The sequence below is a fragment of the Halichoerus grypus genome, chromosome 3, assembly GCF_964656455.1.
Source record: "Halichoerus grypus chromosome 3, mHalGry1.hap1.1, whole genome shotgun sequence".
NCBI classification, from domain to species: Eukaryota; Metazoa; Chordata; class Mammalia; order Carnivora; family Phocidae; genus Halichoerus; species Halichoerus grypus.
Genome location: NC_135714.1, coordinates 104652240 through 104674733, shown reverse-complemented (window position 1 = coordinate 104674733; position 22494 = coordinate 104652240). Strand labels below are relative to the sequence as shown.

The 22494-nt window shown below is 39.6% G+C and overlaps 1 protein-coding gene and 1 long non-coding RNA gene across 2 annotated transcripts in view; both read right to left on the bottom strand.

The window, feature by feature from the left end:
- The window catches only part of FGF2 (fibroblast growth factor 2), a 69750-nt gene that overhangs the window by 23356 nt on the left and 23900 nt on the right, over window positions 1–22494 (bottom strand).
- The window catches only part of LOC144381372 (uncharacterized), a 30658-nt gene that overhangs the window by 4827 nt on the left and 3337 nt on the right, over window positions 1–22494 (bottom strand). The gene's annotated exons all lie outside the window — the stretch shown is intronic.

The following is a 22494-nucleotide window of genomic DNA, read 5'->3' as shown; positions in this document are numbered from 1 at the left end:
AGAGGAAATTCCTCAATTAAAAGATACATAAGGGGGGCACCTGGGTGGCACAGTCAGTTAAGTTTCTCCCTTCGGCTCAGGTCATGATCTCAGGGTCCTGGGATCAAGCCCTGTGTTGGGCTCCCTACTTAGCAGGGAGTCTGCTTTTCCCTTTACCTCTGCTCCTCTCCACCCTCCTCCACTCATGCTCATGCTCTCAAATAAAATCTCTTAAAAAAAATTTTTTTAAAGATACATAAACGACATATCAATAAAAGCAATGTGTAAACCTTGTTTGAATTCTGATTAAAGCAAATATTTTTAATTTTTTTTGTAGAAAAACATAAGGCCAAGGGGAAATTTTAACACTAACTGGATATTTTCTGCTTCTAAGGGAATTTTTAAATTTTTAGGCATGAGAATGGAACTGATTATTTTTTTAAGTCCTTATCTTTTAGAGACACATATTAATCATTTATGTATCTAATATGTACGAATATGTACATATTACTTATATAATGACTTACATAATCATTTTCTAAAATATTTGATGAAATGATATGTCACCTAGGATATGCTTCAAAATAATGCAGTACCAGGGAGGGGAAAAGAGCTAGTGGAGGTATAGATGAAACAACTGGTCATGTGATGATAACTGCTGAGGCTGGATGATGGATACATGGGGATCTTTATACTGGTCCTTGTATTTTTGTATATATTTTAAACTTTCTCTAATAAAAAGTTTTGTAGGTTATAAAAGAACAAAACAAGTAACCAAAGGCAGTTCATTGGGCAGCTAATGCTAATTTGGGTAGCAATGTATTGAAAGGTATTGTATTAATTAGATTATTCAGCCTATAATAATAAAAATGCCATAGATTGGGTGATGTAAGTTACAAACACTTATTTCTCACAGTTCTGGAGGCTGAGGAATCCAAGATCAAGGTGCTATTAGCTTTCGTGTCTGGTGAGGTCCCTTTCTCTACACACCTTGCCAACACTTGTTTCTTGTGTTTTTTATTTTAGCCATTCTGACAGCAATTATGAAAGGATATCTCATTATGGTTTTGAATTTGCCTTTCCCCGATGATGAGTGATGTTGAACAACTTTTCATGTGTCTGTTTGGCCATCTGTACATCTTCTTTGGAGAAATCTATGTTTATTTCTTCTATTTTTTAATTGGATTACTTGGTGGAGTTCTTTTTTGGCATTGAATTGTGTAAGTTCTTTATATATTTTGGATACTAACCATTTATCAGATATGTCATTGCAAATGCCTTCTCCCATTCAGTAGGTTGTCTTTTAGTTTGTTGATTGTTTCTTTGCTGTGCAGAACCTTTTATTTAATGTAGTCCCAACAGTTTATTTTTGCTTTTGTTTCCCTTGCCTAAGGACCTATGTAAAAAAGAAGTTGCTATGGCCAATATCAGAGAGACTATTGCCTATGCTCTCTTCTAGGATTTTTATGGTTTCAAGTCTCATACTTAGGTCCTTATCCACTTTTAATTTATTTTTGTATATGGTGTAAGAAAGTGGCCCAGTTTCATTCTTTTGCATATAGCTGTCCAGTTTTCACAATACCATATGTTGAAGAGATCTTTTTTCCCATAGCATACACTTGCCTCATTTGTCAAAGATTAATTGACCACATAATCATGGGTTTATTTCTGGGTTCTCTATTCTGTTTCATTGATCTGTGTCTATTTTTGTGCCAGTACCATACTGTTTTGAATACTACAGCTTTGTAGTATACCTTGAAATTAGATTGTGATACCTGCAGCTTTGTTCTTCTTTTTCAAGGTTGCTTTAGCTATTCAGGGTCTTTTGTGCTTCCATACAAATTTTAGGATTATTTGTTCTAGTTCTGTGAAATATGCTGTTGGTATTTTGATAGGGATTGCACTGAATCTGTAGATTGCTTTGGATAGTATATGCATTTTAACAATATTTGTTCTTCCAATCCATGAGTATGGAGTATCTTTTCATTTGCATTGTCTTCAATTTCTTCCATCAGTGTTTTTTTAGTTTTCAGAGTGCAGGTCTTTCACCTCTTTGGTTAGGTTTATTCCTAGGTATCTTACTATTTTTGGTGCAACTGTAAATAGGATTGTTTTCTTAATATCTCTTTCTGCTGCTTCATTATTTGTGTACAGAAATACAACAGATTTCTGTACATTGATTTTGTATCCTACAACATTACCAAATTCATTTATCAGTTCCAGTAGTTTTTTGGTGGAGTCTTTAGGATTTTCTATATATAGTATTATGTCATCTGCAAATAGTGAAAGTTTTACTTCTTCCTTACCAATGGATGCCTTTTATTCCTTTTTCTTATCTGACTGCTGTGGCTAGGATTTCCAGTACTGTGTTGAATAAAAGTGGTGAGAGAGGACATCCCAAAGGCCCACCTTCTAATACCTTTGCATTGGGGTTAGGACTTCAATGTATAAATTGAGGGAGGGGGGAAACACAAACATTCAGTCCATAACAGGTATAAAAACTGTGCTAATGTTCCAGATAGAGTCCCTCAGATACTCTGCAGATTCAGTACAATGTGAAATCTCAGCCAGTACTCAAAAATACTGAAACGTACAATCCAGTGAAAATAAATCTGGTTGCATTCAAGTTAGATTTTTAGTTGTCACTGTTCCATGTTGCACTGGCTTCATGGGGAGGAAAGATACAATAATCATACTTGAGATTTAGAAGACTCTTAATAAGCAAAGCCAGTGGATCTTATGACTTAGCAAAGGCATAAGCCAAAGACACATTTCATTTGCTGGGGGGAAGAGGGGAAGAAGGTCTTCATAAGAGGTTTAAATATTAAGTACTTTAAGAAAGGAAATGAAAGCAATTACATTAAATTTCCATATAAAGAGTACATTTTAAAATTTTCCGCACTTGTCAGGAAAGGAAATATCATAAATAGACAGGACTGCAAAACAAAATGTGTTCTGAAAAATGGAGGATGACTTAATCATCAGCTCTTGTGAACCATAAAAATCCATTCTGTCTGCACCTAACCAGGGAAGCTATCATCCTCAGCCTGGAAATTTAAAAGTGTCTGGAAATGTAAAATCAATTTATATTTTTATACTTAGATAAATGTTAAAGCCTTGGTTTTTCATCTTCTATAAAAACTAACCCCTACTTTAAACACAGGTTTTCAGTTATACACTTGAAAAGTGTCTTCCATAGCTATTAAAAAAGGTATTTTCTCCATGAAAGTACTATGAAGTTTGCCACCTAAAAGGTGCCTGAATAAATGACTATAAAATAGAACATTCCTGTTTGTTATATAATAAGTACTATTCTGTGGCACACACTGAGCTAGACTCTGGAATTACAATCTACTGTGGAAACCTTCTGCGGTCATTCCCTCCTCCCTTCTCTCCGCAGTTTAGGATAGGGACCCTCTCCTCTATACTCTCCTATTGTCCTGTTTTCTCCACTCAGAACAATTTTATACCATACTGATCTGCCCCTTCCTGACTATGCAGTTCTTGAGGGCAGCGAGAAGTACTTACCCATTTCTATATCCCATGCATTAGCACGGTGCCTGCCGTACAGAAGGATCTAGTGAGTGTGTGGTGGATGAAGGCATCTCATGCAAGAGAAAAATGGGTAAAGGAACAATTGCAGCAATGCCCTTGGTGTGATACTGGAGTTTTATATAGGTGCGATGGGACTACAGAAAAGGACATGTTATTAGATGGAAAATCAGAAAATCTTTCTAGGAGGGATGAGATTTCAGCTAAGTTTTGAAGGGTGAGTAGGAAATAATTTCATGGAGAAGGTACAGGGTAGGGAGACAGGGAGGAATGATATTCCAGGTAGAATGTCATTCTAGAACTGAGGCATGAAATAAGCCACATTTGTCCTAAATAGCCAAGTCCTAGAGAGCTAAAACAATCAGCAAAATCCAGACTGACAGCTTAAAACACACCTATTTAAAAAGCAAAACAAAGTAGAATATTTAAGGATGCCTATTGGTGTGATGAAACTATGAAGAAATAATAAGTGATTATGGGGCTCCTGGGTGGCTCAGTCAGTTAAGCATCTGCCTTTGGCTCAGGTCATGATCCCGGGGTCCTGGCATTGAGCCCCGCATCGGGCTCCTTGCTCAGCAGGTAGCCTGCTTCTCCCTCTCCCTCTGCGGCTCCCTCTGCTTGTGCCTGTCTGTCAAACAAATAAATAAATAAAAATCTTTAAAAAAATAATAATAAGTAATTAAAATAAAAATCTGTACACTTGTATTGGGAAAGCAAGGGACTGTTACTGTGACAGGGGACATAGAGAGGCTTTTAGAGTGGCTGGCAAAATTCTGTTTTTTGATCTGAGTGACAGCTACAAGAATGTTCACCTAGTAATTCATTAAAGGATGAGATGTTTTATGTGGTTTTCTGTATCAATTATACATATATATGCTATAAAAAAAAAAAAGTACATTAAAAGACTTTTTTTTTTTTTTTTAAAGATTTTATTTATTTATTTGAAAGAGAGAGACACAGCGAGAGAGGGAACACAAGCAGGGTGAGTGGGAGAGGGAGAAGCAGACTTCCCGCTGAGCGGGGAGCCCGATGCGGGGCTCGATCCCAGGACCCTGGGATCATGACCTGAGCCGAAGGCAGACGCTTAACGACTGAGCCACCCAGGTGCCCCAAAAGACCTTTTTAAATGGGACCTTGGGGGGTGCCTGGGTGGCTCAGTCGTTAAGCATCTGCCTTCGGCTCGGGTCACAATCCCAGGGTCTTGGAATCAAGCCCCGCATCAGGCTCCCTGCTCAGCGGGAGGCCTGCTTCTCCCTCTCCCACTCTCCCTGCTTGTGTTCCCTTTCTCGCTGTATCTCTCTCTCTGTCAAATAAATAAATAAAAAATCTTTAAAAATAAATACATAAATTGGACCTTGGACACTGATGTAACTCAGATCATTTCAGCAAGCTGGAGACCACTCACAATATTAAGTTTTTGGATACACAGAAGTCAACAATTTTGATAAACATAGACTTTTGGTGGCTTTCTAATGTTGATATTAAATTCAGTAAAATGAACTTGGAAAAACAGTGTGCTATCCAACTCTTTTTTTTTTTTTCTGTTATACCAAAAAACAAAACAAAACAAAACAAAAAACCCAAAAGCTGTAAACCACAAAAGTGAAGGGTCTCATCACTAGGCAAGACCTTAGTGGTCAATTAGTCCCATGATTATACAGTTACATTTTAAATCTCATCTACAATATCCATGAGAAACAGCTGTCTTACTTTTATTTGAAAATCTTCAGCAAAAGAAAATTTAGTCTTCCTAAAATGATTTGGCTTTGTTAGCAAAGGAACAGAAACTCTGATCATCCTAAATAAACCACTCAAATGTTCAAGTGCTCAGATTATTAACATTTGACACATTTAACTATGCAATATAACCAAAAAGCCAAAGTATTATTCCAGGGTTATTGCCACTGCTCAAAATACTTTGGAACTCCTTTGGAATTTCCCCCAGAATTTGTATTGTTTTCTTTTGAATATACTCAAGGATGATAAATCTTAAAATCATAAATACCAATTTGTTAGAGCTGTAAAGGACTTCAGAGATCATCTAGTGTACCCTTTCCATTTATAAATAAGGAAGCTGACATTTAGGGTGTTTTGTCTGTTGAAAGAATGTCATTCTTGGATACACAAGTCTGTGTTCCCAAGAATGGTGAATATATTTAGTCATTCATTCAATAAACATTTATTAGTAACAGCTATGTGTCAGGTACCGTGCTAAGCAATAGGAACCACAAAACAAAATACAACATTGTTCTTTGACCTTGAAGAACATACAGTATTGTCGAGGAGAAGAGCAATGGTATACAGACCAATAACTAAACAAGATCAATACTTTAAGTGTCATGAGAGAAATACAAACTACCTTGAGAGTTCTCAGAAGGTAGATATAACCCAGCGTGGGAAACTAAAGGTTTCCCGGAAATAGTGACAACTGAATAGAGACCAAAGGAATTAGCAGGAGTTAGTCAGGAAAAAAGAGTAAGAACAACAACAAAAAAAAAGCATCTGTATACAACTTCCAAAGGAGAAAGGGAAGAACACGGCTTATCCAAGGAACGTCAGTCAGGTGATTAGGTCTGGCTAGCACAGAGAGTGAGGGAGTTTTGTGTGCTGTGGAAAAGAGCATCATGGGACAAGATGGAGTGGAGGCCAGAGGCTCTGAATAATGTGTTAAGGAGTTTGATAGTGTGAAATGATGAGAGCATTTAATGAAATGTTAGAATGGAGAGAAGTTGGTAAACATGTGAGAAATGAAGGAAATAGAATTAATAGGAGCATTTAGGAAGGGAATGAAGGGAATGGAGGTGAGAGAAGGCAGACAAGGAAGGAAGGGAAAAAAGAAGAAGGAAAAAAAAAAGAGGAAGGAAAAAAGGGAGGGAGGAGTTCAGAATCTATCTTGGATAACTGGGAGATTATGGAGATGGGAAATGCAAGAGGAGGGACAAGAGAAGACAATGAGATGTGCTCCCTTAAGACATATTGGAAGTCTGTGGAAAATCCAGAGATATCCAGAAGACAGTTATATGAATCTGGAGCTCAAAAAAGAAATCTACTAGAAATAAAAATTTGGTAGTTGTAGCAAACAAGTGGCTCCCTGGGGCACAGAGGCTACACCGAATCCACACAGGGAGATATAAAGTGGATTTGATCCTCCAGAACAATGTATAGCAGGTGTGAATTAAGGACAAAGGACAATCTTGGGAAGCACCAATATTTATAGGAGGAGTAGAGGACATACAGCAAGTAGAGCCTGGGTAAGAGTGGTCAGCCCAAGCAAGTACAGGAAGGTATGTATATACACACCTGATACCTACACCACACACACACACACACACACACACACACACACTAAGGGACAAAACTGTTGTTCTTTGCAGATGGTACGATTTTCTACATTAAAAATCAAAGACTAAATGTGATCTTCTAGACTGGATCCTAGAACAGAAAAAGGACATTAGTGGAAAAAGTGGTGGAATCCAAATAAAGTTTGTAGTTTAGTTAAAAGTAATGTACCAGTATCATTTTTTTTTTTTTTTTTTTTGACAAAAGTGGCATAATTACGTAAGAAGTTATCCTTAGGGAAAGCTGGCTGAAGGGTATAGGAGAACTCTAAAATCTTTGCAACTCTTCTGTAAATCTAAGATTACTTCTAAATAAAGTGTTTTAAATGTCAAAATAAAATACAAATAAACCATTAGAAATAGTTCAGCAAGGTTGCTTGATATAGAGTATATAAAAATCAATTGAGTTTCTGTAACTCACAACAAACTGATAGAACATGTAATTATTTCTTTAAAAGATACCATTTGTGATAATAACTGAAGGTTCCTAGGATTTTTATGGAGAAAATTCTAAAACTTTATCAAAAGTCATTTTTAAAAGACTTAAAAGGGGAGGTATGAATGTTTACAAATGGGAAGACTCAATATAGTTAAGATGTCACTTCTCCCCCCAAATAACCCATAAATTTAATGAAACCCCACGGGAGTAGTCAGCGGTAGAAAACCAGGAAGAGTAAAAACCAAGTGAAGACATAATCTCAAGTGGGACCTACAAAAAGCCCTTCATGGTCAATTGCTGCAAAAGCAGACTGCTAACATGACTGAAAAGTATTCACTGGATTTAACCACAGTAAGAATGTGGGAACAGTGAATGCAAACTTCTTCAAGAAGTTCGACTGAAATAAACCACAGAAATTAGAATGTAGTATTCAGAAAAAACATGGTGTCAAATTGCATGGATTTTGGAGTCAAACAGAACTGGACTCAAAATCAGGCTTTACCATTTACAGGCTGAGCTTACCTCCTCACCTGCACAATGGACAAGAACTGCTATTACCTATGGCTACAGTGAAGATGAGAGGATATTAGATCTCTCTCCATATATAAGTTTTAGTACAGAGTTATCATCAAATATGTTGGCCTCTTACTCTACCTATTTCTTTTCCATTGCTTTGTTTTGAGATTCAAGGAATTATATTATTTGTTAGGAAACCTTGTACTTGAGCATGAGAATATCTAGGAGAGGGCAAATGTGACCTACAAAATGTAGTCCGGGGTATCTTATAAAAATATGTCATTTATCCTATATATAATATCTTACCATAGGGAGGCTGATTCTTTACCTACAGCAAATCAATTTGTAGTTTCACTATTCTCAAAGTGAGAAGACAAAGACTTACACTAATTTCTCAACCTATTATCCCGTGTTTACTCTTTATTCATTCATTCATTCAACAAAGTGGTCTTGGTTGCCTGTTCTGTCAGGAGTATTCTAGGAGCTAGAAATACAACTTTAACCAACATCTACAAAGTCTCTGCCCTCACAGAGCTTACCTTCTAGTGGCAACTGGACAGTGTTTCTTAGATGGGCTAGCATTAATGTTATTTGTCATTTAAGTAATTTGAAACAGAAGCAAACAAACTCTCAATACACGAAGATAATCAGTTGTCTAGGGGCACCTGGATGGCTCAGTCATTAAGTGCTGACTCTTGATTTCGGCTCAGGCCATGATCTCAGGGTAATTAGATCGAGCCCCGGACTGGGCTCTGCGCTGAGCATGGAGCCTGCTTAAGATTCTCTTATGCTATATCACTGGTCTGCAGATGACAGGTACTCCTATTTCCTAGCATCCTCATCTCAGAACACTGAACATATTTTAATTTCTTACTCATTCAAAACAAAGTTTTACATTTAAAATTGAGTGATAGAGTGTATTAGCTTTCCACTAGAATTATATTTTTGAGTGCAAAAAGTATGTTGGAATCATCCAATTTAATGCTGAAGACCAAGCACTAAGAACTTTTTAATGTAGATTACTGACAAAGGAGCCTAGGTAACACAAGAAACTCATTTGTTGAAAATGAAAAACTTTAAATCTCCCCCCCCATATATATATGGATTACTTGAGGTGATAATCAACAAAGATCAGCAACCTATATTTATTTCTTCTTTTTGTGACCACAAACTAACAAGCTTCACATAGCCCCTCTCATTAAACTTTCATTTTTTAATTATTTCCTTTTGCCTTTCATCCCAGAACCCAAAACCCACACCCCATTTTCTTCACAACTCAACTGACTAGTTAAAATTTATAGGTAAGAACATTTGACACACAGATGGTTCATTAAAATTCTTAGCAACTCCTCAGTTTGCAAAAAGGTTAAATTGAATATAATATGAGAGAAAGAAAAATAGGAAGGAAGAAAAGAAGAGCAGGAAGAACCTTAGAAATCTATGAGTTCCCTCCTTACTACTCAGTCAGGACATGGCTTTATGATCCCATTAATATCAACTCTTATATCCATAAAGTAAAAATTGTTTTTATTATGTGAGAATAATGACAAAACATTTAAAACCATTTAAAATTAAAATAAGTGAAATACATTATGTCTAAAATACCAAATTTCTTACCATGATTTTACACTATACCATTTAATTACATTTAACTGACAATGTACAGCTGATTTATGCCAAAGAGGGGGCTGTTACAAGCAATTCTAATCCATAAAGACCTACAAAAATCAATTTCTTCCAATATCTCCTCTACTGGATGGCATACTTCATGACCTAAAATGGAAGCAGTCAGGCTAGCTGAGCTACAGAGGCCCAAATGGCGGCAGACGTCAGATGATCCCTGGCTCTTCTAATAACACAGCTGCTTATTTAAGAATGGCAATTGGTTTTACTTCTATAGTGGCATCAGATAATTAAGTCAGACTGACAGCAAGGAAGAAAAAACTATTTGGCATCTTGAGGCATTCCAGAAGTCCCAAGTGTAATACAGGGTCAAAGCAGTGCTGCACATAACTTCAAAGATGGAGAGAAAAGGAAAGAGTCCGCAGTCTCAGCACTCCTCAGGAAATAGTCACAACAGGTTGACAGGTAGAGAAAGCATCTTCCCACAGCCCTTCCACAGCTGCCGGTGGTTCCAGAGAGTATCTGACTAGCCTAGCAGCAGGAAGAGGCCTGAAGTGCTCTGCTACCAAGGGCACTTCTTGGCCAGCTTTGTGGAGGTAGCATCATCAGGCAGGAAAATTCCATCAACCACCGGCAGGGGCATTCCCTGGCAAGAAGAGTTGCAGTACTGATGTCTCAGTAATCTGGATTTCAGGACCCCACGCTGTCTCCTGGCACACCAGCACAAAGCATCAATGACCGCCTGCACCTATAAACATAGGCTTCCACCTACAAAAGGCATCAACCCTATACAAGTGTTAAATGGTCTTTTCTCCCCAGAGGCCAATGGTTAGAGAAATGTTTCTAAAAATAAGTTGGCCACAAAATTATAGAAATGGAGAACAGACTGGTAGTTTCCAGAAGTGGGGTTGAGGAACTAAATGTGGCTATAAAAGGGAAACCTTTTGGTGGAAATGTTCTGTATCTTGACTGTGTCAATGTCAATATCCCGGTTGTGATATCACACTATGGTACTACAAGACGTTACAATTGCGGAAAACTAAGAGTACATAGAATCTCTCTGTACTATTCCTTACAATTGAATGTGAATCTATCATTACCTCAAAATAAATAAAATTAATTTTAAAAAGTCAGCTCAGTTAAAAATCTCATCTAGTTTAATAATTAACATTTGAAATATATATTTTAAGATACATAGAATTATTTGAGGGAAGAAAATAAAAGCCAAGGAATGTAAGGAAGATAGATGTCTTAGACATTATTTTTACTATAACTTCAGTTTCTATGGTAAAAAAGAAATGGAATAAATTGAGAACCCACAGGTAGAACAGCCCATAGACCAAATAACTGGCCTCCACGGTACTTAGGTATTTTCATTTTATTGTTGACTCACTATGAGCTCGGTCCTATCTGGGCACATGGAATAAAACACAATACAGTTGAGCCCTGAATAGCACAGGTTTGAACTGTGTGGTTCCACTTATATGCAGAATTTTTACAGTACAGCCCTGGAAATGTATTTTCTCTTCTTTATGATTTTCTTAACATTTTCTTTTCTCTAGCTTACTTTAAGAACAAAGTATATAAATACATGCAACATACAAAATGGGTGTTAATTGACAGTTTATGTTATCGACAAGACTTCTGATTAACCTTAAGCTATTAGTAGTTAAGGTTTTGGGGAGTCAAAAGTTATATGCAGACTTTCGACTGTCGGGTGGGGGGATCAGTGCTTCTAAATTCCATGTTGTTCAATGGTCAACTGTATTATACAACATAAAAATCTGATGTAAAGTTTCAGTTAATACTAATTTTAATTTTACTCTAACAATCATAGGGAAAATACATGAGATGGTTCAAAGAGGAATCAGTATTTGAAAATTATTTTTTTTGTTGGCTTATTCTACTTATCAAATTCTCAGTGATTCAGAGGCTGATTTTATGGTCTGTGAGCTATTCTACGTCCACGGGTTCTCCATTTCTTCCATTCTCTTCTTCATAACCTCTGAATACTTCCACTAAAAGGTGAGGATACAGGGTCAGAAGAAAGAAATATGCGTAAATTCACTTGTGCTACTTGTTTGTTGTCATATTAAAACATTAGGTGGTGGAAGGGGTACAAAGACAAGACAAAAAATTTTTTTTTGTGCCTCACATAGCTGAATGTCTACAGGTTTTTATATTTTTCATTAGCAAAAGAACTCCAAGAACTGCTCTGGTGAATACAGAACATGTGATCACTTCACATTTCTTTGTGTCTCCTACAATGTTTACTGAGTTAGCAGGAAGCTCCCTGGCCCCTGGGGCAGGAGTCTGTGCTACTTATGAGATTTCTTCCAGAGGGCCCTTCTGAAGCTTTAGAAGAGCTGCTCTATTGTTGGAGGCCAGCATCAGACAGGCCCTTGAGGAAGTCGATACCCTGACATGGAAAAAATAGTTGAAAGTCAGACCTTCAGTCAGGGTCGGCCACTGCTACAGCTGAGAAATATTTTCACCGAGAAACAACTGCTGATGTTCCTAAATTTTAGTTCTATAATGCAAATCAATTCTTGAAAAGTCCTTAACCCCTTTGGTTTGTCTCAGAAGAATGGAGTTCAGAATTCAAGGAACACTATGAAAAAATGAAAATACTTGTACTAAAAGCAGGGTAGCCCACTCAAAGGCCTACAGGGACTATGCAAGTAACACAGAACAGCGAATCAGCTTGACTGATGAGATGAAGGGGAGTAGGGAGGAGTGGGGAGGTCATGGACCATGGACTATAGGACACATGTCCCCGGCTAGTGGGGCAGCCACTACTCAGTACCAGTCAAGTGCAGAGTTTGAATCTCCCCGACTCCCCATCTCCTTCCTTCCCCCCTCCCTACCTCACCCCCCCTTCTCTCTCTCTCTCTCTCTCTCTCTCTCACACACACACACACACACACACACACGGTCTATGATGGAATTTGATGTGGCTTGTGGGTCACCAATTTGAAATCCCTCTTCCCAAAGGCTATGAACCTGGCTGGAGTACCCTGAAATCACAAACAGCTCAGATAAGCTGCGCAATAAAAATATAAGCTGCCACAGCAAGTATTTTTGCCATCAATCCAACATACCCAAGAGATGGAGCCCCTCCTGATTACAGCCTTTTCTTGGTGATTTTTTCTCTTTTTGAAATGCTTCTTGGATGATTTGAGAAAGTCTGAGGTTTCTCTCAAAGTTAAGTGCCCCATGGAGATAATGCAACCAGCTTGGTTGGTCATGCTCCTCCCCTAGGGGTGAATGCCAATTAGCTGGACTGTTTGTGTTCCTGGCACCTCTTTCTGGATTGAAGAGTTCACATTCATCTATAAAAATCATGCAATTCAGGCAGCTCCAGAACAGAAAACAGAGCAGCAAGTGTGTGCCTGGGGAAGGAGGAGTTTGGGAGGGGGGCAGGCAAGTAGGGGCACAGGGTGGAGAATGGAAGCTGCCCAGAGTGTTCCAGTTATTTAACTGCGCTCTCCCACACAGTCATTCTATTTGACTGGTAAAATCATTAGGAAAACACCTTTCAAAGCAGGCTTAAGACAAGAGAGTTTTATTTGACTCTCATGAAAATAGTCCAGGCAGCACGTCTCCCAATCAGTGAGGAGCAGTACTACAGCCTCCGCTTTGGAAAACCCTAATTCCAGCCAAGAGCTCAAGGCCCATCTCCAAAACTTCCGAGGAGGCCCTCCCAAGGAAAATTCTTCCCTGCATCCCCTGCATGACATAGCTGGGTGGATTTAGTAGGAAGTTGAAAACCGCTCCTTTGCCTGAAAGGCTCTAGTAAGAAACAGGGCCCCTTCTTCAGCTGTGTGGAGGATTTAAAAGAAGAAAACAGGATCACTGTTAAAGAAGAGCATGGCTCCACCCCGAGAATGTCCCGGCCTTGAAGTCCAAGATAATAAAGTGGACTACTCTGCACTTGAGTTCTCTAAAATAGGATATTTGAAATTAATGGTTAAAAGTTGGAGGGGTGGGAAAGATTCTTCAAAAGTGTTGGCCATATCCTTACACAATATCTCCATTACTGAGGTTAAATACTTTGACTGGTTTCACAAAAATACTGTGCTCTGGGATGGAAATGAATGGTATCAAAATAATCCAGTGAATAACTGAATATGCTGGTTAAACCTCCTTAGGTTAATGCCTTTCTATGTTTATCACTTTACAATGTTATTTCCTCAAATGAACAGGAAGCTATTCAATCAACGCCCATTTTAAAAATGTTATCTGATCCAAAGGCTCATAGATCCAAAAAAGAAAAAAAAAAGATACAATGGCTTTCTCTTCCCACATTCCTAACATGTTTTATACGCTCTATCCACGGAAGAAACAGGTACGCTCACTGTGCGGTCTTACTAGCTAAGCCTTCATTCCCCCCAGTTCTAGTCTCAGTGTCTAGAGTACATGTATTGAGTGCTTAACAGATGTCTATATTTCATGGTGAACTCATAAACCTAGGTTCTACATCTCTCTTCATTTAATATATAAAAATTACACCCTTTTATTTGACTTTGTCGATGCCTATTTAGTTTATCCATGTATGGATTTAACCGTTTTGTTTATACTCTCCCTCTAACAAACATTTATAAAACACTTACTGTGTACCAAGCCCAGCACTAGAGCATACACCCTGGCACCACTGATAACAATAAAAAAAGACTGTGAAGAAAAAGAAAAGACTGTGGATGTATGACCCAACTGAGCCATGTCCCAACTGAACAAAAGACAGTTCACGAGTTTTTTTAAATTAAGGAATTCCACTTAAGGTGATTTAATTATGAATCCCCTGAAATATCTGATCTCCCCTTTTCTTCCTACCTAAATCTCAAAAAATGCAAATAGCAACAATAAAATCTCTTCCACTTTATCTCTTGTTTTCAGGACTTTTGCTCTGTCTCCACATTGGCTCCCTCCATTCCTTTCTGTGTTCTAAGATATTTATAATGTAGACGGATTTAAACATACTTTAAGTATCTTCCCTCCTCACTCTCGGGTTCTGGAGTGTGAATGACACACAATTGTGAAAAAGAAAAAAAAAAGTTGTAGAGATGGAGTAGGGTCAGATAAATAAGGGCCTCAGAAAAAACAAGCAGGAAGTTTAGGTCAAGACAAGAATGATAAACATACTGCAGGTTCTTGAAAAGAAACACATCAGTCTAAAAGTAGAGTTTAAAGAAAACCTAACTGAAAGGTTACTGGGGCTGTTCATGTATAAGATAATAAGGATGTGGACTGTGATGGTGGCAGTGCGGGGAGAAGAACAAAGGAATAAATGTAAGAGTTTCATAAGTCTGAATTTTGGTGTTAAAAAAAAAAAGAAGGGGGAAATGTGTTTAGGTTTCAACTTGGAAATATGAAAACTGAAATGAAATAATTTGTGGAGAAAGTTGATAAAATAAGGATATCCAGTTTATGATCCAGCAGCAGCTCCATGCTCATCAAAAAAAACAATGAATTGCTCATTTGATTGGAAGAGAAGTTAGTTAGGTTCAAGCTAACAGAGTGACGTCCAAATGAAGATGTTTTCCAGACAGCAGAGACTTTGAAACTGGATGTGGTAGACTTATTTTGGTGGTTCCAATGAACCACACCTTTTGATAGTCATACCTTGTGTAGCCTCTCCCATACTGACTCTAGTCTTGGGCCACACTGACTGAATTTGGTCAATGGGACATTAGCAGACATGATGTAAACAGTGCTTACACACCGGAGCCTGCTCTCTTGAAAATTGTGCTCATGAGATCCAGCCACTCTGTAAAGAAGCCCAAGCTAGTCTCGTGGAGAGACCACATGAAGACATAAAGAGATCCACAGGCTTCCAGTTACCACCGCCATGGTGACAGACATGTAAGTAAAGCCTCTTTAGATATTCCTTACCCAGCCACCATTTGACTGCAGATGAGAAATCCCAAACTGTACTAGCAGAAAAACCATCCAGCTGAACCATAGTCAATCCACATAATCATGAGAAATAATAAAATGGTTATTTTAGGCCATCAGATTTCAAGATGTTTGTTAGACAGCAGTAGCTCACTGAAACGCTGGAGAACAGATGAGAGACAAGGGTGTAAGAGGGAGATTCAGGAATAATAAACTGAGACCATTAGGGTTCCTCCCTGACAGCATGATACTAAATATTCTGCCTGTGTAATTCGGTGTTAATACTCACAACAGTACTAACACAGTAGCTTTTAGTAGCTAGTATCACCACTAGGCAGATGGGGAAATCGGTATTTAAAGAAATTAAGCAACATACCCAAGATCCTACAACTGTGCCTGGGTGGTGCAGTCGATTAAGTGTCTGACTCTTGGTTTTTGGCTCCGGTTGTGATCTCAGGGTCATGAGATCAAGGCCCGTATCAGGCTCTGCGCTCAGGGCAAAGTCTGCTTGGGATTCTCTCCCTCTCCCTCTGCCCCTCCCCACCACGTGCTCTCTCTCTCTCAGATAAATAAATAAATAAGCAAATAAATAAATCTTTAAAAAAAAAAGGCACAACTGATATATAAACCCAGATATACCAGTTACCTGCACAAATGTGAACGATGAATCCATGAGAATGACCTTAACAAAGAAGTGAGAATAAAGAAAAGGACCAAGGGTAGGGCTAGGGCTGGAAAGAACAATCACTTGACCAGAGTTTTGAATTTTTCCCTAATGTCAAGAACAGCTGTTCAACACATTCTTGCTAAGGAATCACTTGTAGCCCCTAGTTAGAAGGCCAGTTCCTGCTTGTTGTTCTACCTCTGTACTTCCACTCTGATAACAACAGTGGCTCCTAGAGCCACATTTAGAGCCACCTACGGGCTCAGGGACGCTGGCCTCACATGTCTATCACTTTAGGATCACTCTGGCCATCTCTGGGGACAGGCCCGACATGAAGTGCCCCTTTGGGCTCCTACTCCTGTCCTTTGGCCATGCCTATTTCTTATGACATTATGAGTCCTTCCCAGAAACTGATTCTTCGAACCTCCTGCAGAATTTGAGCCAAAAATCCTCGGAGCTCAGTCCAAAGAAATCATCTTTTCAGTTAAAGATAAGGAAGCAGGGTCCAGGGCTGGTAGTGACCTAGGGCCAAAGATCAGCAGTCCCAGTCCTCGTCTACTGCTAGACGCTGAACCATACTGTTTCTGTGAAGCATGTCACTATCATTTTTTCATTTGCCATTCCTCAAGGAACAGCTGGTTGAAATAATGCTAAAATTGTGCCTTGTTCCAAGTAATTAGTTGTGTGGGGGGTAGAGGAGGTGGTGGAAAAGCAGGGGAATGGATGAAAATACCAAGAAATAAGAGGGCTCATGTTCCCAAAGAAAATTTTGTATGATCTCTCCTCATTCTTCATAATCAAAAGACAAAGAGTTAATTACTATAGTTTGTAAAGTTAAAAAAAAAGTCATAAAAGTACACAAGTGGTAAAGCAAATAGAGCTCAGACTCTATTCATACTTCCGTCCCCCAAAAAGGAGCCTAAAATCACAATTATTGAATGTGCTTCCTTCCCCTGTACCACAAAATCTGTCACTTTGTTTTCTTTTGCTCCTTTCTCCTTGTCAGACTTGGAACCACTCTCTAAAGAGCACGCCAAGAGTCCCATACAACTCATTACTTACAAGTTTTGAATATGAAAGTCTGTTTCAGCCTAGATCTTCTCTTGCGCATCTGGGGGGAGGGCTTATTTGTTTTTCCTTTCTTCCTTTCCCCCTTCAACTTTCCAACTCCCTTATTCTGTCTGCTCCCCTGACTTATTCTTTCTGCTTCTTTCGAAAGATATATGAAGCTGAGAAAGAGGAAAAAAACCCAGACATCTATAAAGGCATCCAACACTATCTCAATATTATTTTTGGAGGAATAAACAAACATTTTATGCACAAAAAGTGATTCTGGAGGCACCTGGGTGGCTCAGTCATTAAACGTCTGCCTTCGGCTCAGGTCATGATCCCAGGGTCCTGGGATTGAGCCCCGCATCAAGCTCCCTGCTCGGCGGGAAGCCTGCTTCTCCCTCTCCCACTCCCCCTGCTAGTGTTCCCTCTCTCGCTGTATCTCCGTCAAGTAAATAAAATCTTAAAAAAAAAAAAAAAAAGTGATTCTGTCTGAGATGCCCTGAATTGAAATTTCTTATCTCGGGCATGGAACGGAGTCTGGCCCTCCTAAGTAAACTGTTCCAAGACCAGACACAAATATATCTCATTTAATCAACTCACACCTTTTACTATAACTATTTTTCCCATGAATTTCTAAAGTACACTACTTTCTATCTCTAAGGGAATAGTGATTTTCACATGAAGAAAATATTATTCAGAATCTAGCCATAGTCTTTCAGCTGGGCAATACAAGGGATCAAACTCTTGATTTGCATTTTTTCAGATTTAGGAAAGAACTTTTAAGGGAAGTTCTATAGTTGGAAGATGCCTTGGAGATCACCTGTTCCAATGCTGATGTTTTTAAAAACAGAAAATAGGCTCCCTACCCAAAGATGTTTTCTTACGCCATCCAGACCTCTCTCCCTTGCAACACTCAAATCCTAAGGGCTTGCTGGTCACCACAGGCCATTGCAACACCACTGGGAGCTAAGCACACTGGGGTCCAGTTAATTCTTCTGAACAGCCATTTCCAACTGGGATCAGGCCTTTTCCCTCCTACTGTATGAAGCCTTTTTCTGGCTTCCTGTACCCAGCATCTACAACTCTTACTTTCCTGCCACCATACTGAATGAAGTCTTTCCTCCTTCAAGGTTCATACCCTCACTTCCTCTCGTTGGTGCTATCCACTGATTGGTCATGGTCACGCACAGAAAACTTTGGGATTTGGCACCCCACATCTCTTCTCATCATCTTGAAAGACCTCACCGTTCATGTAGAAGCCCCAATAACAACCTAGCCTCAATGATCCTCAGCTTATCAAACCCAGCACCCTGTACTCACCACTCCCATGGCCGTGCCATCATCCGAGGGCTGCAGCTTCATCTTCATCTCCAGGACAGTATAGCCTCATTTCCCTCTGCTGGTTTTTCAGCCTCATTGACTTTACGGACCCAGACTCCACCATTGATCTGCCAGTTCTTAACCTCTTGGACTTCACTTCATTACCAGTCTAAACTCTGTGGGGTATCATTCAATTCTCCTGCTTTTTCTTCCGAGCACTTCTAAAGCCAAGCCCCAATTTTAGATCAATATACCCATCTAACTTCTCCACTCCTGCACTCAAACTATTTAACATAGGCAATGGAAATCTATCAGGAAATCTATCAGGACGTGACACAATCATTAGTGTCATTAGGTGTTATTAGAAATGTGGGGTCTCCAGTCTTGGGTGGACCCTCGGCAAGTGTTCAGCTGCCATGGGCATATCCCAGGTCTCTTCCTCTCTCATTCTCTACAGCAGCAATATAAACTCACACCATGTTTTAAGGCTTCCCAGCCCACAGCCACACCTCTCTCCTGGACATAATGTTGCCCCTTACTTCAAAGAAAAATCTGATTATTCAGACATAAAGTCTCTAAATGTTCCCATACCTAAAAACTTATTTGCCCACACTGTGCTAGCCAAGCTAAGCTCATAACTTAGTGGAACACATTCATCTATTTTTTTACAGCAACTAAGCTACCAAAGAGAGTTTGTCATGTTGTGCCATTTTGCTACAAAATCGGCACCCTGAAATCTGTGTATTTGGTGGTATTCTGGTATGGCCTTTTAGCTTCCCAGTGGGGAGTCACTTTGCTCCTGAGGTCATAAAGATAAGGAGAACAGGTCAAGGAGACCCAAGCCTCATCCAAGTGTCCAGGGTACAGATAAGGAAGATGTGCAGACATGGAAGAACTCCCCTGCTGCTGGCCCAGCACCTAATCCCACTCCCTCACATCCCCAGCTCTCTCCTAGCAGTGCCAGGGAGAGAGAGAGAGAGAGATCATCTTGGACTTTCCATCAGGCTCAAAAACCTATAGCAGAAATGCCTCTAGTTATGCTGACATCCCTGCTTCTAATCAATGGTGATTTTTCTCTACAAAAAAAGAGGCTGATGCTAAGATAGAAGCAACAGACATTCCTCATAACAGCCCAGAATAGGACTTTAAAAAAAAAAAAAGAAAAAAAAAAAAAAAAAACTAGCACTTGTCCTAATCAGACTACAGCCTCCACTCCCCTCTGCTGACCAGTCCTCAGGAACAGGCCTCTGAGGCCCAGTTCAGTTGTATGAAAAGAGAAGAGCAAGGCAGCCCTTGGGGCAGATGGCGGTGACAGAGGCCAGGGACAGCAGTAGTCCTACCAGGATCACAGACAAGAGCAGCCTGAAACAGCTCCACGTGTATCACTGTGATCTTGCTGGGAATCCTCTGTTTGTTTGCTCTAATAATACACTCTTTCTTCTAGAATAGGATCATTATTCTGGGTTTCAGGAATCCTAAAGAAGCAAAGTTAACTGATACATGTCCGGGAAAGGAAAAAAGAACCAGAAAAAGCTAACGAAAGATGCTATGGAGGTTCCTCAAAAAATCAAAACTAAAAACACCATATGATCCAGCAATTCCAAGTCTGGGTATCTATCTAAAGAAAACAAATCACCATCTAAAAAGGTATCCACATCCCCATGTTCATTGCAGCATTATTTACAATAGCCAAGACATGGAAACAACTTAACTGCCTGTTGATGGGTAAATGGATTAAGAAAATGTGATAGACATATGCACACTCACACCCACACACAATGAATTATTATTCCGCCATAAAAAAAGAACAAAATCTTGCCATTTGTAACAACATGAATGAACCTTGAGAGCATTATGCTCTGTGAAAGAAGTCAGAGCACAAAGACATACTGTATGTAGAATCTAAAAGACACATGGGCTCATAGATACAGGGAACAGATTAGTGGTTGCCAGAGGCAGGAGGTGGGAAGGTGGGCAAAATGCGTCAAGGTGGTCAAAAGGCACAAACTTCCAATTAGAAGATAAATAAGTCCCGGGGTTATAATGTACAGCATGGTAACTATAATTAATGATACTGTATCATATATTTGGAAGTGTCTAAAAGAGTAGATCCTAAAAGTTCTCATAAGAGTAGATCCTAAAAGTTCTCATATCAAGAAAAAAAATCTGTGACTATGTGAGGTGATGGATATTAACTAAACTGATAATCATTTTGCAATGTATATCAAATCATTATGTTGTAAACCTAAAACTAATATAATGCTGTATGTCAACTGTATTGAAGAAGGGGGAGGAAGGGGAGGGGGAGGAGGGGAAAAAGAGGGAGGAGGAGAAGAGGAATAGGGAGAGGAGGAAGAGAAGGAGGAAGAAGAGGGAGAAGGAAAGGAGGAGGAGGAGGGTGGTGGGGGAGAGAAAGAAGAAATAAGCTAGACTCCATGTTCCATGGAAAGCACCAGTCATACAAGGGGGAACCTTCTTAGGGCCTCAGTGATAGCTGGGGACCAAAGCAAAACTAAACTCCTCGGTATTAACAGGAGGCCAGTCTAGTCCCTCTGTCAGGAACTCTCTGACTCACGACCTTGAGGCATCACAGTGAATAAGTTGGTCCTATCCAAACCAGGGTTGGATACCTCAGGCCACTCTAGAATTTATGCTAGTAAGGGCCCTGTGATTGTTAATTTTATGTGTCACTTTGGCTGGGCCATGGTACCCAGATATCTGGTCAAACATTATTCTGGGTGTTTCTGTGGAGATGTTTTTGGATGAGATTTACATTTAAATCACTAGACTTTGAGTACAGCAGATTACCCTCCTCCATAATATGGGGGGCCCTCATCCAATCAGTTGAAGGCCTGAATAGAACAAAAGACTGACCTTCCCTGAATAAGAAGGAATTCCGCTAGAAGATAGCTTTTGGAATTGAATCACAACATTGGCTCTTCTCTGGGTGTCCAGCTGACAGGTTGCCAGCTTCCATAATCACATGAACCAATTCCTTAAAATAAATCTCTCTCTCCTTCTCTCCCTCCCCTTCTCCTTCCCTCTCTATCTCATGTGTTTCTCCTATTGTTTCTGTTTCTCTGGAAAACTCTCACTCATACAGGCCTCCTAAAAATCACATTGCTAGGTCATCAGCAGAGAGCATCTGTCCGGTTGCACCCCCCCGAGCAGGGCTCACCTCTGATGGGACTCCAAAGCCAGGCTGAACTTCGGTGGGCACTGCTGCTCATACATCAAGCCCAGTGCGCAGTGACATGCCCCCCCGCCCCCACCGTGTGTTCTGATCCAGGCCCTTCACATCTGTCCCAAATCATCCCAAAGAACAGAGTTATGATTTTCACACTTTAGAAGAGTAAAATGCATTATGCAGAATATGTTCAGATATAGATTTTTGGTGTGCTTTGACTTGGACCATACAGTGAATTAGAAATAATGCTCTGCTTTCAAGTACTAATTAAGCATCATTTCCCTTAGCAAAGTAAAGCAGTTACATTGAGAGTAACCAAGGCCATGCCTCCCTTGAGTGGGAGTGAAGAGGAGAGAAGCCAAGGGATAGGTAAATGAGAAGTGGGTTCCTTCTGAAAGGAAGGCATAGGCCTGAGCCCTGCTCACAAGCAGTGCTCCAACAGTCAACTGATGGGCTGTGCTCACCTGTTCTTCCTGAGACAGTACCCTGTGGGTCACTATCTCATTTATTTCCACCCTCCACATTCATACCCCCCAGAGAATAGTATCCAACACCTGCCTCCACTCCCTCACTCCCCATTCATTCTTCTTAGAAATTGTTATGTAAATAATATATGGATATATATATTTTTTAATTTTCTCAATAAATGGGTAAAGAAGTGAAGATTCGCCTTCATCTCTTCTCTCCCAATTCCATTCCTCTCTCCAAAGTTATAACCACTTGTTAGCAGTCCGGTGTGTATCCTTTTCAGACCTTAGTCTTAAATAGTCCATAAGAATATAACCCTTTTGTGTGCATGCATTTTCATAAATGGGGTAATATTTTCAGTATTGCTCCAATAATTTCCTTTTTTCTCCTGACAAAATGGAGACCCTTCCCCTCTAGGGCACATACATCATTTACAGTGTGCCAGGCAATGGTGTGAGAC